Genomic DNA, 16,068 nt, shown 5'->3' on the forward strand with positions numbered 1-16,068 from the left:
GGTGTTCAAATTTATTTTTATCTCATTCAGGTCAAGGCCCAGCACTTCTGTTATTTAGGAAACATTGGTCTCAGTCTTCTGCTGTTTCCCAGCTCACAGTGTCATCTGTTTAGGTCTTAGCATGTCCCTCATCAGAGAAAAATGGTTGTATTTTCTGGTGAAACACCTATGGTGTTAACTATAACCCAGTGGCAATTGGGGGAAACTGTGTCTCCCAAAGGAGGTGTTGGAGGTGCATAAACATACCCTCTGTTTGTCTAAGAACTGCTGCCAGAAGCCTGCTGAGGCATCAAGAGTAGAAAAATATTTGCCATAAGCCATCTCCTCCAGAATTTCTCTCCTTGTAGGTAGTGGAAAATGTTTCCTCTTTACATATTTATTTAGTTCTTTTGAGCATATTCTTGGGCAAAGGGTCTGACTTCTCTTAGCACTAACAAGAAAATGTACTGAATCCTTTGAACATTTTATTCATACTCTCCTTTCAAAGTATTAAACCTCCTCAGTTCCTTCATTTTGTTTTGTCATTAGGCAAATAAATTTACTTTTCAAAACTGTGGTAGGTGGGATCTCTAAATTCAGTTTTGAATTTTGCCAAGAGATTCCTACAAAGACGTTGCACACCTGTAATTTATTCTCTCTCATCAACAAGGTGACATCATGAAGTGCTTGATGTATTTCTAAACCAGCATTTTTTCCCCGTTTCTTTCTTATTTGTCCATATTTCCATTCAAATGCTTGCTTTTAATCTCACCACTGGAAGACTAATCATGTATAGTCTCTTTTAGTATTAATAATACTGTGTCTGGTACAGATGTTCAGTGCATCTGCAAAAAAGGTAAGACTAAGAAATAACCCATTTACTCTCACAAGGACAATCTGGGGATTTCCTGTAGTAAAATTACATGCTGCTGTTCTAGTAAGTTCCATTGAACCAGTGGCATTTTGTCATCCTTTCTGTCCGGGTTGTAATGTTTTAGTATTGCCTGCCTTGCCAAAATATTGTACTCATGACATAAGTGGGTCAGTGAGCCATGGTTTTGGAGAATTCCAACTTGCAACTCTGTGCACCTTTTCATTCGTCTCTCCCATGGTTTCAATCCTCCATCATTTTCATACTGCTGGAGCTCATGCTGTCTCCATAGGCTTTCATGTACACAGGATGCCATCCCTGCCTGCAAAATTCTAACTGCTTTCCCAAAATTACTTCACACCACCACTGTGCTTTCTGTGATCCTTTTCCTCATCTCCTCATCTGGCCAATTCTCAGAGACTCAATTTGTTTTCCAGACTCACAGGTTGAATTCACCAAAACAGAAATAGTTTCTTTCTTTAGGTTCTGGGGTTTTTTGAAAATTATTATTGTTATTTCTTTTCAAATATTTATCTGCCACATGTCAATTTTCTACAGAATACCGTGTTCCTCAAAGAAGCACACTCTAGTAAAATACCGAGCCTGCTGCACTTCAATTAAATGGAAGCTCTGAATGTAAGAATTATCATTTATAGTAATAGTGCCTTGATGTTTTTCTTTTTGCTGGCTTCTGCTGCTCACAAATACACTGAGGAGTAATGTTTAAATATTTTCCAGTTGTTTTGGGAGGCTCATTTTTTCCACCACTCTGAGCAGTTAATTTTTCTTTCTGCTTTTGAGAACTGTTCAATAATCATTCAAAGTCAAAGAGTCTGACAGGTTTCTTTCACTCTCTCTGAGCTGATCCATCAATTTGATCCATCAGTTTTAACTGATGGATATTGTGCAACACAGATTTCTACAGAATATTATATAGACTTTTACTAGATAAGTCCTGAGTCTTTTTAGGGCACTGTTCTCCTTGGACAGGGAAAAAAAAATCCATCTTCATATTAGTAATAGGGAATAAAACCACAATTGGACTAACTTTCTTTACAGAGCACAGGAAGCCCTTACCACCAGCTTTCTCCTAATGTTAGATAATTAATACTGCAGAAGATGCCCCCTGTGACACACCAGGTGCTTGAAGGCCACAATGAAGTCTCATGGACTGAACTCACACATGACAGTTAAGGAAATAGGTTAACCCAGTGTCTCATCTGAGGAGGAGAAAGAGATACCTACACATAATTTCCCCTTTACTAAGGTGCAGATACCATACAAGGCAGAAAAGCCATGAGTCAGTGCTTTTGCATGATGTTACCAGAAACGAAAACGAAAGACATGAAGCCACAAGAGTGATGACAGTAGATATGACTGTCAGGTGGGGACTGAACTTTAAACTCTATATTGACCAGGTTATAATTCTCATTACTGGATGATGAACTGCACCTGTTGGGCTTAAGGCTCTGAAAAGTTAGAAAGAAGGGGGACATATTCTTCATCTTATTGGTACCAACATCAAAGGTTTTTCACTTTCTGGTCACCTTTGGAAATGTAACCTTAATGAGCAGTGGGTTCAATTCCCTTCCCTGGGTAAAAATGTTTTCAAAATTAGAAACATTACTGTAGTGGTTGTGATTTTAAATTCTAGGACAGACCAAGAGTCACAGAGATTTGAGGAAAACCTCTGCCTTTTATCTCTAAACATGGATTGTATCATCCAAATGTCTTCAGCTTACCCATACACCTGAGTATTTTGCTGATTTAACAGCACAATTCTACTGATGATATGCAAAATTCTTCATTTTTAAAAGGCATCTGAGAAGAAAGGACTTTTTATCCTCTGAGTTCCTTTCTAAACTCAATATACGAGCCTAGATTAACATACAACTAACAGGAATGAAATTAATATTTTAAATATCTTTTAACATATATTAATGCCACGTTATTATAATAATTGCATTAAATACTTGTATCCTTACTTATATCGGACAATATATGGGACAATATTGTGGTACATAAAAATACTACAAACTTCCCTATCACAGGAACAAGTAATCTAAATTATGAGGTCAAATTTAAAGCTTTTTCAATGTATTTTAATGTATTTTTGTAAGTAAAGCATTTGCTGTACTTCATGAATTTTTATTTATTTCATTATGTTTTACTTCTTTGATTCTCTGTTTCTATGAGTCTGATACTATCAGTTTGGATTAAAAAAAAAAAAAAAATCACTCTTCTAACTAGGATGAGACTTTTTTTTGTTGTTATTGTATTGCCAAAGAAGGAAATGTGTCTCCTAAAATCTGTATTAGTAAGATTTACAGGTTTGCAAATGAAGTTCAGTTTTGGTGAATTATAACCTTGATGGAATATAAGTCAGCATGAGAGAGGTGTATTTATTCAGAATACTAAGTTTTCTCTATTATTTCACACAGCAAATGCGAGCTCTACTGTAAATATCTTACATGTGGAATGGCTATTTACTCACTTGTCTATAGAGACACACTTCCATGCATTGATTAATACAGACTTCTGACAAAATCAAGGGGGTTCCAAATCTGAAGTTTTGGTCAAAACTTATTTCCAATATTACTACATTTTTCTTAGTAAAATCTGTTACGTTTTAAAACTCCAGCACACAGCCAGAAAGAATGGTGCTGGAAATAAGCATGCTACCCTTTGCTGGCCCTGCCTACACATTTGATGATGTCCCAGGGGCTAGACTGACATTGTAACAGAATTCCAATTTTAAGTATCAAATTATGTGGTTATAGTCTCACACTGGGCACAGAATTCCTTCTTTATAGAGCTTCTGTTTTGCGGTCTGAGGGTTTGAAAATCAGTCCATGACATCTCTGGAAAACATGCCTCTCTGGACAATAATGAGTTGCAGACAGTTGCCACTTAAGCTAAAACTCCTTTATTTAAAGAGTTCAGTGAAGATAGAGCATTTTGTTTTATGTTTGTGCATGACTGTCCAACTGTCTCTGCTATCAACAATGTAGTGATTCATTACACTGATCACTCGAAACCAAACCTCATTTAACACTAAGATAAGGTATAAACTGTGAAAATAGGTTACGGTTAATCTTTCAATAGCAGCTGGGGCTCAGGAAAAAAAAAAAGGGAACATCCTGTTGTTCAAATAGTATTTAGTTCAGATGTTATTTAGTAACAGAAAAAAAACTCTCAGAAGTTAATTTTTTTTAAAGTTCTTTGCAAACATGCTTAATCAAAGTAAATAAAACATCTAACTATTTATTTAGTTGGCAAGAATGAAGATTTGTGAATTGGCATACACTTCCAACATATCAGGATGCCAATTATGGCATATTTTAATGAAAAAGGAGAGACATGTAACACTAAGAGTCACTTTATCTGCAAAATGAATTGGTTGACTGTGATGAAGTTATGGTAATCTATCCTGTCCTGATATGAGGACTTGGCTCTATTATGAAGCTGCCTTTTTGTTGTCATTTGATGTTCTCAGCAGCTATTTCTCTGTTGAGTGCTCCACATTTTGCTTTCTATTCCTTGACCTTTTGCCATCTTTCCCCTTGTATCCAGTATCTCTGTTTAATTTTTCTTTGCCACAATTGCACCTAAAGAATTTTATTTTCTAATGTTGTTCTTTCATTTCTTCTTCCTCAGCACATCACCCATATCCCACACTATCTCATTGTTATCTTTACTTCTTCCTCATGGTTAGCATTTTGCTAAGTCTTGCTTTAGTGCTATACTGCTGAAGTCTCCTCATTTTCCTGTTCACTAAGCCCTTGTAATCCATTATCCTCTCTGGAATTCCTCTCCTAGGACAACCTAGCAGATTCTTATCATACACTACTTCAGCTCCTTAAATTGCCCACTTTTGTGGCATTAAACCATGCATAACCTCAGAGTGCTTTGCTGTGGGGCTTCCTGAAATATCCCTCTGCCCATTTCCTAAGCTCATGGTGCAACATTTTTGCCTTGTTTCCTAGTCTAGTGTAGACTTCAGGCCTACAGGGTTTGGATATTAAATTCAGGTAAGATGAATTCCACTGTAACAGTAAGGATTTGGTGGGCAGAGAACGTGCACATAGTTGTGAGCAAATCAGGATTGGGGTCAATGTGGAGAGGTGGGCAAAAAAGCAAAGAGGTAACATAATGAAGGAAGAGAATGGAGAACAGTGTTAAAATATTTTATCAGTACTGTGGTAATGCTAGCAATGATATGTCCTCAAAAGCAACAATAAAAATAATAGAAGCAAACAGGGCTATTATTCAGTTCCCGTGGTTCCAGTTCAGTGAACCTGTAGTGGAAGCTAAGAAGGATCAGAGAAACACAGCTCAGAGCCACACCATCTCTTATCTGAGAGAGACTGAAGAGGCTCTAATTGTGTGCTTTGAAGAGGAGATAAGAAGAGCTAAGATAAAGGCACACAAACCAATTAGAAATGGCTGAAAAGAACGGAGGGTCTACTCTTCTTGCACTACTAGAAGACATTTAGAAGGTGCCTGTGTGTGAAATCCATTCCTGATACAGTGCCAGCCAAATGTATTTTTAATTCCTTGGATATCTAGGACACTTGTGGCTGGAAATAATATATGGATTTTACAGGAGATTTGCAGCCATCTCAGCTAGCAATTGATGCTCAAATAAGACAATCTACCATGGATGAAATTATACTAGATGCACAGGCCTAGTTAATCTTGCATTCAGTGAACTTGAGAGTTGGCAATATATCTGAATGCAAAACCTAATCTAACTGAACAAAGCCAAAGAATAAATATGACCCACAGGTAGGTTTTTAGATCTCTGGTTTAAATATATTTATTTATGTACCCTCTGGTTTTGTTTATCTCCTGGAAGTCCTATTCTGGTTGGACTGTGAAGTAGTGTTTTATAAAGACATAAAAGAAGACTTCTTTCCTTGACTGAGCTGGTGATCTGAACGCAGATACTGAAGCAGTCAGATACAACAATACAAGAATACAGAAAGGATACAATTTATGTATTTGCAAACTTGAACATCTTAAGTAATTTCATATTCTAGAGGATCTTGTCTTGTTTCCAGCTGCCACATCAAAAGGTTACCAACCACTTGTTGACAAAATAGCTGCCATTACCTGAGGAACACAAGGAAATTCAGATAGCACTAGGCACTCATCTGATTAAATATTTCAATCTCCACAGAGTATAATGCAAATATAGACATTTAGTTTTCCTGCAGACACCTACATTACAGATAATAGTTTTGAAATGGTCCAAATTGTCATGCTTAAACATGTGAACTAAGAATTTCCCTTCAGAGCAAGATAATTCTATAGCTCCTCTTGATAGTTACCAGCATATCTCTCTGAATCACCTGACATTGGTAGGGAAAGAATGTAGCTGTTTCTGTAACTCAACTTTATATTCTATAAAAATTCATCTTTCAGTCTAAATACTAATTCATAAGGCCTGATTCTAGTGGGGCTGGAAAATAAAAGATTCAAGTATGCTCTCACAGAGAATTTTCTCTCAACAGGCTTACATAGATAGACATCTCTTTTTTCTACCTTATGTGGAATAATTCTTGATGCACCCAAAATTGTAGAATGTAGATTAAGAGAGGATGTGGAGGGTAGAATGAAGTTACTTGTTGACAGATAGTAGAGTTTTAAAGAGGTATATATGAGAATGTAAAACATCTCCAAGTCTTTGAAATGGAAGTTGTGCTTAGAATTTCCAGTTAGCATTTTTATTATTCAGTTTCATGGGATTAATATCAAGCCTAATGTTGAATTTCAGCTACCTGAGATTTATGTTGGGGAAGTGTTTGAAATTTTCCCATGACTTTACACTTTGGTAAAAAATTATTCTGAAGTGAAGTTACACATGGGCTTACCAGTTCTTAGCCCAATTAGTGCTGGAAATTTTCAGCCTTTAATCACTGCTGATAGACATCCAACTCAGTCAAAGCACAGAAGTAGGATTAGATTGAAAGACCAAATGGTCAGCAGTCAAATAGTCTACAAACAGGTTACTTTGGATGGGATTTCCCCCCTATTTCATTAAAGTTAGGGTCCACAGAGAGAAGGTGATGATGGCTAGGAGAGAGAAGGTCCAGAAAGCTAGAATGTGTATTATCTTTGGATGACTACCTGGATGAAAGTACGTATTTGAAAAAGTAGAATATAAGGGGAAAAAATGTCTGAGGAGTGGAAAGATGGTGTTCAAATAGGGATGGAACAGAGAATTTAGGAGAGTGAATGTGATGCTCAAATATTCACACTCCTAAAGATGCCCAGAAATGCAGATAGTTAGGAACTTTCATGAAGAGAAATTCAGACACCCCTTGCTACAGAAAGACTTCTTTGACCAACAGATTTGCTGTAGTGGAGAATATGAAAGACACAAACAGAAAATGTCTGGCAAAGAACAGAAATTAAACTTTTTCCAGGGGAAAAGGGTGATGAGAACAATTGGGTTTGTTTGTACTTAAAAAGGGCTCACACATAAAACGGGCCAAGGATAATTTTCCGGGTCAGAGTCGAAGGGTCATAGCACAGTCCATGTCCATCAAGTTAAACCCTCTTATTGACATGAGGTGCTCACATGCAAAATGTGTGCTGGGAATGATTCCTGACTGGAGAGAAGTCTGAAATGGTGGCTGTTCACTAAACCCTGCTATTGACTCTGCTATTTAACTGTGAGAAAAAGTAAGGCTCAATTGCCATAGTTCTGTTTAGTTTCCTAGAGTAGGTGTAGCCTGGAAGAGTAGAGTCCAAGGAGACATGAAGATAATACACAGAGACCTGCAGTGGAATGCCATGACCTCAGGACCAAAGAAAAGCAGAGAGGAAAAATGCTGGGATTCCTCTAAAATCCAAGAGAGGTCAGATCTAAAAACCTGGGAAGCACCTTACCTAGAATTATTCAATTAGCCATCAAAGTCATCATATTTTGTCCCCAAAGTGTGGGCAGTGAACAAAAGTGTGCAATGCTAGACAAAAGTAAGGATATGAGATACAAATCTGAGAAAACCTGGAAAACTTTCTATTAATTTTTAGGTGAGGAAGTGGAAAGAAATTATTCTGCTGGTTTCATACTAAAGCAGGTCTATTTAGTTTAGTTTAGGGAAAACAGTCAAGAAAGTGTTATTTCCAGTGATTCTCCTAGTGCAATTTAATAGACTTTTAATTTCAAAGGAGAAGAATGAAGACTTTACAAGAGAAGGAAAACAGGTAGATTATTGATTAATAAATCAGAGAAATGTTCAGCCAAAAATAAGCATTTATGAAAAGAGAACATTTTCAGGGGAAAAAAGTCAGATTAAGAGACTGATCTGCAGCACATGGAAGAAGAATGTAACTTCTTTTTCAAAATTTCCATATTAAACAAGTGGACAAAACTTGAAATGAAGAACTCCCAGCCTAACTGAATAAATCAGCATGTCAGAAAACACTTAAAATAAACAGAATAGTAACAATGACTAAGAAAAGAAGTAGCAAAATTTTATATCTTGGAAGGTTGAGGGAGACCTGTCAAAACTCCAGAGGAAATGTATGAATGCTGCAAGAAAAAAACAAAGCAAAGGAAGTGTAAGAAGAAAGTAGTTGACAGAAAGATACTGTTAATCTTGGTTTGAAAATTGAATTGGCATCAAACTCAATTCTCTATCAAAGTTTGTGGCACTCAGTAGCAGAATTGCTGTGACGCTTTCTAGTGATAAAGAGAGGTACTTCACAATGACACTGCCATCAGAGATGGGGAGCAACCCAGCACAAAGAGCAAACCTAAAAATTAGACTGGATCCTATCATACCTCTATGTGGATCTAGGCTATAGTCAACATGGAGAAGATCAGAAAGTGACCCAGAAGGGAACTAAATTATCTTAAGAATTCAAATACTAGGAATAACATCAATTTCTGTAGTACAAAGGGAAAGTTCATTCATTTAGGAACAGATAGGAGGAACTGAAAGTATTGTACTGGTGGTACTATTACACACTAGAATATAACAGTAATTACTGTTTATTTTCACTGGTACTGCTGGGATTTCATGTAGAACAATCTAAGCACTTCTTGTTCTTTATATTCAGCAAACATGAATTCAGACTAGATGGGAATGGAAGGACTATCCAACATGGAAGCAAAAAGTCTTTTTTCAAGAAGAGAGAAAGCAGCCTGACACTTCTATCTAGAAAAGTCTGAGAGGGTGATTACTGATCCCTGTAAACCCACCGAAAGAGAGAAGAGCCATATGAGCTTAAGGATGGTGTTGTTACAGGCACAAAATAAAGCAGACAATGGTACATCAAGGCTGAAGACTGGAAATTATGCATTAGTCTATGAGCCTTTGCAGAAAAACAGTGGCATTTAAGGAACCAAACCTAAATATTTTTAGAGCCTAGTTTAAAACATTTATGACCAGCATCATAAAACAGTTGCTTGTGATAGGAGGTAGTCCTATGATCCTAAGGATTTTCATAATCCTTTCCATCTTTTTTGCTTCAGAAATGCTGCAGAACTTAGCTAAGCAGAAATAATTATGAGAATGATGAAAATATGCATTCTCTGCTTCTTAGACCAAAGATACAGAGTTCTTACAGAAAAACTTTTTGTTTGCATACATTTACACCTAAGGTTAAACATTACCCTGAAAGGTGAAGCCACTCATTGCAACATCAGATGGTATTTTTCCTCAAACGCTAATGGGTTTTTAGAAAAACAAAAAGAAAATAATCCTACTAACCACCTATATCAAAGATTTAATGAATGTTTCTAAAATAAAATTGTGTCTATAGCTGACAACTATGCAGAAAAACACACAGTATTAAAGTCCTATGACATTAAAATACTCTGGTCCATTGCACTTTTCATGTTTCATTATTAGATGCATAATTATGTCAGGGAATGCAGAGGCATTCCTAAAGACAGAGGAAGACAAGAAGAAAGATTTTCAAATGCACCAAGAACCATTAATCAATGGAAGGGGTGCCTAAGTGCTATTCCCCTTTTGCATATAGATTTCATAATTTCTGCAATTAATGATGTACATAGGGCTACCATTTATATAGAAAAAATCCATGCAATCATAGCAATAAATCTGAGACTTCTGTCAGAGCAACTGCTCTACAACTGGATATGTTTTTTTCTCTGAGAAATTCTTTCCCTTAAAATCTTTAGTCAAATTTTGCCTTGACCACAGAAACTGGCTTCATTGCACCTCCAGCAAAAAGAAATGCTTTTATAATGCAAAACAATATTATAACAGACGTGTTCTACTACAATGACTGGAATTGGTAGAAAACAGCAGTTTTCAATGAGGTATCTAGTTTAATGTGACAATGTTATTCTTCTAAACTATCTGATAAACCCAAGTCAGTCAGCCTGCTCCCAAAAACTATGCCTGCATAAGACACTGCATTTATTAAACATTTCATATTATTAATTAATGTAGAGGAATAATGTTAAAAATATCTTCTGAACTATTTAATAAGATCTGGAGCAAGTGGTGGGCAAGATTTAAGGAGATTCATTCCCATGGATTATCCCAGCTCCCTTCAGCAGGAGGGTTAACCACCTCTACTGTCAGTCACCTTGCTACATCCCATTTTGCCCTTTCCTGGCTTTTCTCCCAGAATGCTCATAATTTTTTTTCCCTTCAGTGGTTATTTTTATTAAGAAATTTTATTGAGAAAACCAACTTTCTAGATTGCTGCTTATTAGAATATATGTGACAATTTACACCATTTTGTGGGAAGAAAAGAATTACAAGGAATAGAAGGCACTTCAATGAATTGTTCAATGACAGCAGAATTCACAAAAATCTCTGAACTTTAATTTGTCTTTCTGGTATAATTTGGGAAATGTGATGGCCCTGCAAACAACTTAATAAAGCACTAAATGTTGTAAATGAATGTTGGCACTTTACTGGTAGAAAGTAGTGACTATTCTCACATTTTTAGGGTTGTGTGTGTGTGTGTGTGTGTGTTTATTATGCTATTATGCTGTCATTATTCATGACAATTCCTATTAATATTGTAAAGATTTATTTTCCATTGGCATATAGCTGGCTGCTTATATCAAACAAGGAATGATATTCAGGTGATGTGGGGGGAAAACTTGTATATTGTGCTTCACTAGCAGAGGAATAAATTCAACTGTGAAAAACTCATTATGTTGTGAAAATAGCTGAAAGACAGACATTCTTAAGTTATATATTTGATAGAGATATAGGTAAACTCATAAAAGTTAATGATAGAAAGGATTTTGAAAAATGACAATAATTAAAATGAGGCTGCTAAGTGCACTAAATATGAGGGCATTGTTAACCAATTAAAATAAGCACCACAGAGACTTTTTTCAAAATCAAGTAGACTCCATTAAATTTTAAAAATTGGTTAAAAAGTTGACTGAATGAAAATCAGTTTCCACTACTAAATACAGACTTGGGAGCCTAACTTTTTGAAAGTATTTTAAAAATTAAAAAAAAAAACCAAACCCAAACAAAAAGATTTTTAAAAATGACTTACTGATGTCCAGTGGTACCTTTCATTCATTTTTGGGGTGCATTTAAAAAGGCACTAGTGAAATGTTTTTTGTTCACTAATGTATTTGAAAAACTGTGGAGTAAGATAGTTTTCAGAGTTCTTAGCCACAACCGTGAAAATTTCTCAAGTATCTAAAATTGCTTAAATGTTATTTGCTTACTCCTGACATACTCATTGCATCTGAAATGTGTGTCAAGTGTTGACTGGGAATTCATGTGAAACCCTGGAGAGAGGCACAGGCTTAGAACAATTGCTTCTTGGACAGAGCAGCAGCTGCTTCCATGGAATTTCTCTGAGAAAGCAAGCAGTGTCATCAAAAATACTTTGTTTTTGAATCTGCATTCAATTTAGCTCAATGTATTTCTGCAATTACAGACATTAAAGAAATACACAGCATCAATTACTTCTGCATCAGTAAATCTGCTAAGATTTTAATTTCCTAGTGTCTTGCTACAATCCAAGTATCAATTCTGGCTTTTAAGAGTAAAATAGAGGGAGGGGCAATTTTAGATTGTTATCAGTCATGACAACAAAGCAGCAAAGCCCGCCTTAGAAGTTGGGTGACTGACTGGCACCAAAGGTGCTCTGAGCTCTGCCCTGCGCTGGCTCTGCCTGAGAACAGAACCACAATTACTGAGTTCAAGATCACCTCCATGCCCTGCAGCCATTGCTACACAGATACATGCCAAGCTGAGCTCAGTCTGAGGAAGAGGTCAAGGAGCAAAGTACACGGGATAAAATGAAAAAAGATCAAAGTAAAGACACTCAGCATAAACTTGTTAACCTAACAGATAACAAAGGCATTTAAAAAGAAGAAACTAAATATAAAATTCACTGTAAACAACTATAGAGTTCATGTGTGATGCTCCCCACTCAACATTAATTACAAATGAGAGGAAGTCAGCATTTTCTCGTGTTTGATATGTGCAGTATAAAAATGAGCACTGCTTGAAGCTCTGTCTCACAAGAACACGTAGGAATTTCAAGTGCAGTCTAAGTATGATACATTTCATATGTTTGTACAAGCTGGTAAAAATAGTTTTTCTAAACTAAAAATCACATGGCAATGAGTGCAAAGAAAATTGTTTTATTGAGTAGCTCCCTGACTTGCAAATGCTTTCATTATAGGATGGCAGTGGAAATGATTAGACTAAAGGTGATTACTTCTCACTCTTATCAGACCACTGTTAAAGATTCTTGCTGCAGCCCCTGGTTAGGGTCACCAGTCCTCTAAAGACAGGATTAAAAAAATCCAGAAAAACCAGCTTATGTAAAAGTCTTCTTCCTCTCCCTCTCTCTCTCTAAGGCACGAAATATGTTTTCTGTGGCCCTTACAGGCAGGAAGAATGATTTCAAGACTCCTCTTTGATAAGAGACATTGAGAATTAACATACAAATTCAACACTTGTATAAGACAATTTTCTCATTTGCATCAAGGTAATTTGCAGATGTGTTCCTTTGAAGCAGAGAGAAAATGATCAGACCACTGCACTAAGTCTCAGTTAACTCCATACAGGAAAGTTGTCTCCAGAACATGTATGATTTGGGGTTTTTTTTGCAGAAAGAAGTAAATAGTGGGATACTCATCTCTAACCCAAACATAGACATAAATGCCAAATAATTTGTAGAGATAGCTACACAATGGAAAACGTATTAATCAAAATGCTCATGTTGCCTCATATTTTTAAACTGCAATTTTAAAACTTCCTGACATTTTCATTTGTACTCTGTTAACTCCAGTTGTTATTTTTCACGTTCTCTTGGAAAAAGGTAGAATAAGGACTGTAGAAAAAGAATCCAGCTCTCACTTACTTAAACATTAGAAAATAGCTCATAATCACTATAAAGTCCTGTGCCATTAGATATATAGCACCACTCTGCCACTTTTTCTTTATTAATTATTTCCTTTTGAATAGCAATCAGTGAATCCAGATGTTTGAACGTGAGAGATCTTAGCTGTGGCATCTGGATCCTTCACAGATTCCAAAAGTAAGTCTGTTATTGGCATTTAAACCGAGTCACACTCTGTGTAAGTATTTATACTGCCTTTGGCTTGCTGTGTTATTGTGCATTTATTAATAAGCCGGTGTGCTTACATTTTGACTTGGGAATACTCTGTGCACTTTGGAAGAAATCCTATCCCCATTGAAGTCAATGGGAGTTTTGCCATCAACTACAAGAGAGCCAGGATTTCATCCTTCAGTTTTTGTTCACAGAGAGCAGTAGAGCTTGCCTTAGGAAGGGCCTTCAAGAACCTTTCAGGCCTGTAAGATTTCATTACTAATCCATTAAAAAAATCTGCTAAGGGAAGAGATTAAGCCAAAAAATCCCAGTTGCTCTGTCTTTGTGTTATCAGCACACTCATAGATCTCTGACTTGGACAAGGGCTGGCACAGAACATGCTCAGATTGAGGCTCTCCAACCAAACAGGTGACAGTAGGTAAAGGCTACTGAAATACAAAGTCTTTGGCCCAAAGTTACAGTCAGGGTCTATTGAGATTACAGCTCTCCTAGAATCCTCTGGCTAAAAGCAGTTATGTGCCATGTTGCCATGGACCGTCCCAGCGGTGGGCTTGCATTTCTGCTCCCTTACAACACTATGCAGAAGCCACAAATATTTATAGTTAAAGATGCATTATAAAAGCAAAAATTCAAAATCAAACTGAAACAAAAAACCCCCACCCAAAAAGCCAAAGCAAATCAATCTTTAAACTGAGATTCACCATGTTTTTTAATGAGGTTTTAAATACTTTCTAAAGACAGAAGACTCTTCCTAGAAAACCCTCTACAGATTTAAGAATAATTTCTCATGAACAAATACTAATAGAAAGCAAAGTGTATTGAGACCAGAGCCTCTTTTTTTAATTTTAAACCATTGTTTTCCATGAAAAGGGAATGAAAAGTGCTGGAAAAACTTCTGTGTGTTTTTCAGTGTCCACGTTATTTTGCCAAAGAAATCTAGGGCAAATTTATTTTAGTTAAACATTTATTTGGTGGCCACTGTTTCTACAAAGCTTATTTTGCTATCCTCATCATTAACCATTTGTTTCTCTGAGTGCCAGTGAGTGCCACACCATTCCATCTACAAAGAGGTGTAAGGAAGTATTGTCTGTTAAACATAAATTGCAGAACTAGTTTTCATGGTTCTAAATCTTGGAGTTTGCAGCTTAATATAGTTTAGGTCATGAACCATTCCCACTGCTCTATAGTGAATCATAAAGCATATAAATCCCTATTACCTCAAAGAAAAGAAATAATATGTAAGGTACATGGCTGTAGGGTTTTTTCATATGACTGAATGCTTATCCACTAGGAATAGAATGAAGGTTTAGTTGAAAAGCCAACTTACCAGAGTAATTCTCCATGTGCTCACTCCCAGCTTGCAGTAAATGCAACTCAGTGTCAGGCTAAGTTCACATCTCCATAGGGTTAAGCATATGTATGCCAACAGCTAGATCAGCTTAGCAGACATGAAATAACTTCTGAAGCCAAAATATATTGAGCTTTTATCTGAGCTAGAATATGAACACTAATATTTAGTGGTTTTATTTTAATAAATACAGTATTTTGGTCATGGATTTCTGAAGTGGACCACAATTTGATTACAATCCTTGTGATCTATCTGAACTTTACATCTACTCCTCCTAAAAGCTGCATAAGCAGTAACAAATAGTCAACACATTCCTGCCAGGAAAAACAATTATGTGAGGGCACAACAAATGGTGAAGAAACAAAGAATTTCATATTAATCTTACAAATGGTACTCTTTTGGAACTAAAGCTTTGCTCTGCCACACATTGACAATAAGGAGGTGCAGGCTTATACAGTGCCTAACACAAATGAGGAAAAACCCTGCGAGATTCACTGTTCTTATTCAGCCTCCTGCTCTTGGGCACTGATCTGGCTAATCTTTCGAGATTCACCTATAGACATTAGAAAGATGTACTTTCTTCCTGAGCATTTATCATTCTACTCCTTCACCTGCAAGTGCTGCATATCCAAAGGAGTGAACATATGGAGCAGACCTCCCCATGTTGAGGACCCAGTAGCCATAGCAGGCATGTTTTGTAGACTTCAGACTGGTTTTGATCTGGTCCCACAGACAGTGAAAGGACTGGAGATCTTAAGGTGCACTCCTGCTTTAATCTCATTTCAAAGGAATACAGTTTGTGCACTGCAATACAGCTCTGTGATGTGAACCAAAGCAGAATAAAGGGGGGATTTTCTTTAGGAGCACGTACTGCTCCAGATTAAAAAGTGAATGTAGTTGCATCTTCAGATCATCTGAAGTGATTTACTTCTTTTTAAAGTACCTACCTGCATCACAACCCACTTCTCACTCCCCTGTCTCTTCCTCATAATAGAGACAGGCAGAATAATAACCAAAAGGAGTGTCTTGTGTCTCCCTTTACCCCGAAAGACCACCAGCTGTCACTGGGGATCTTTAGCTATTTGTGGTATGGCAGTTTTGTTTTTCCTTTTTTTTCCTATTTCTTTTGGTTGCTTCTTTTTAATTTCTTTGCTTTTATTTTGTGTAATTGGGAAAGTAAAAGGGCTACAGTGTCTCTTCCACTAAAGAACAAGTAAGATTAAGAATCACTTATCAGAAAGTGATGTTTTAAGCTAGGGTTAATTCAAGGCATCAGTATATTATCACTATTATTGCCATCTCCCCAGAAATTGAAAAGATG

The sequence above is a fragment of the Aphelocoma coerulescens genome, chromosome 3 (assembly GCF_041296385.1).
Source record: "Aphelocoma coerulescens isolate FSJ_1873_10779 chromosome 3, UR_Acoe_1.0, whole genome shotgun sequence".
Classification (NCBI taxonomy): Eukaryota; Metazoa; Chordata; class Aves; order Passeriformes; family Corvidae; genus Aphelocoma; species Aphelocoma coerulescens.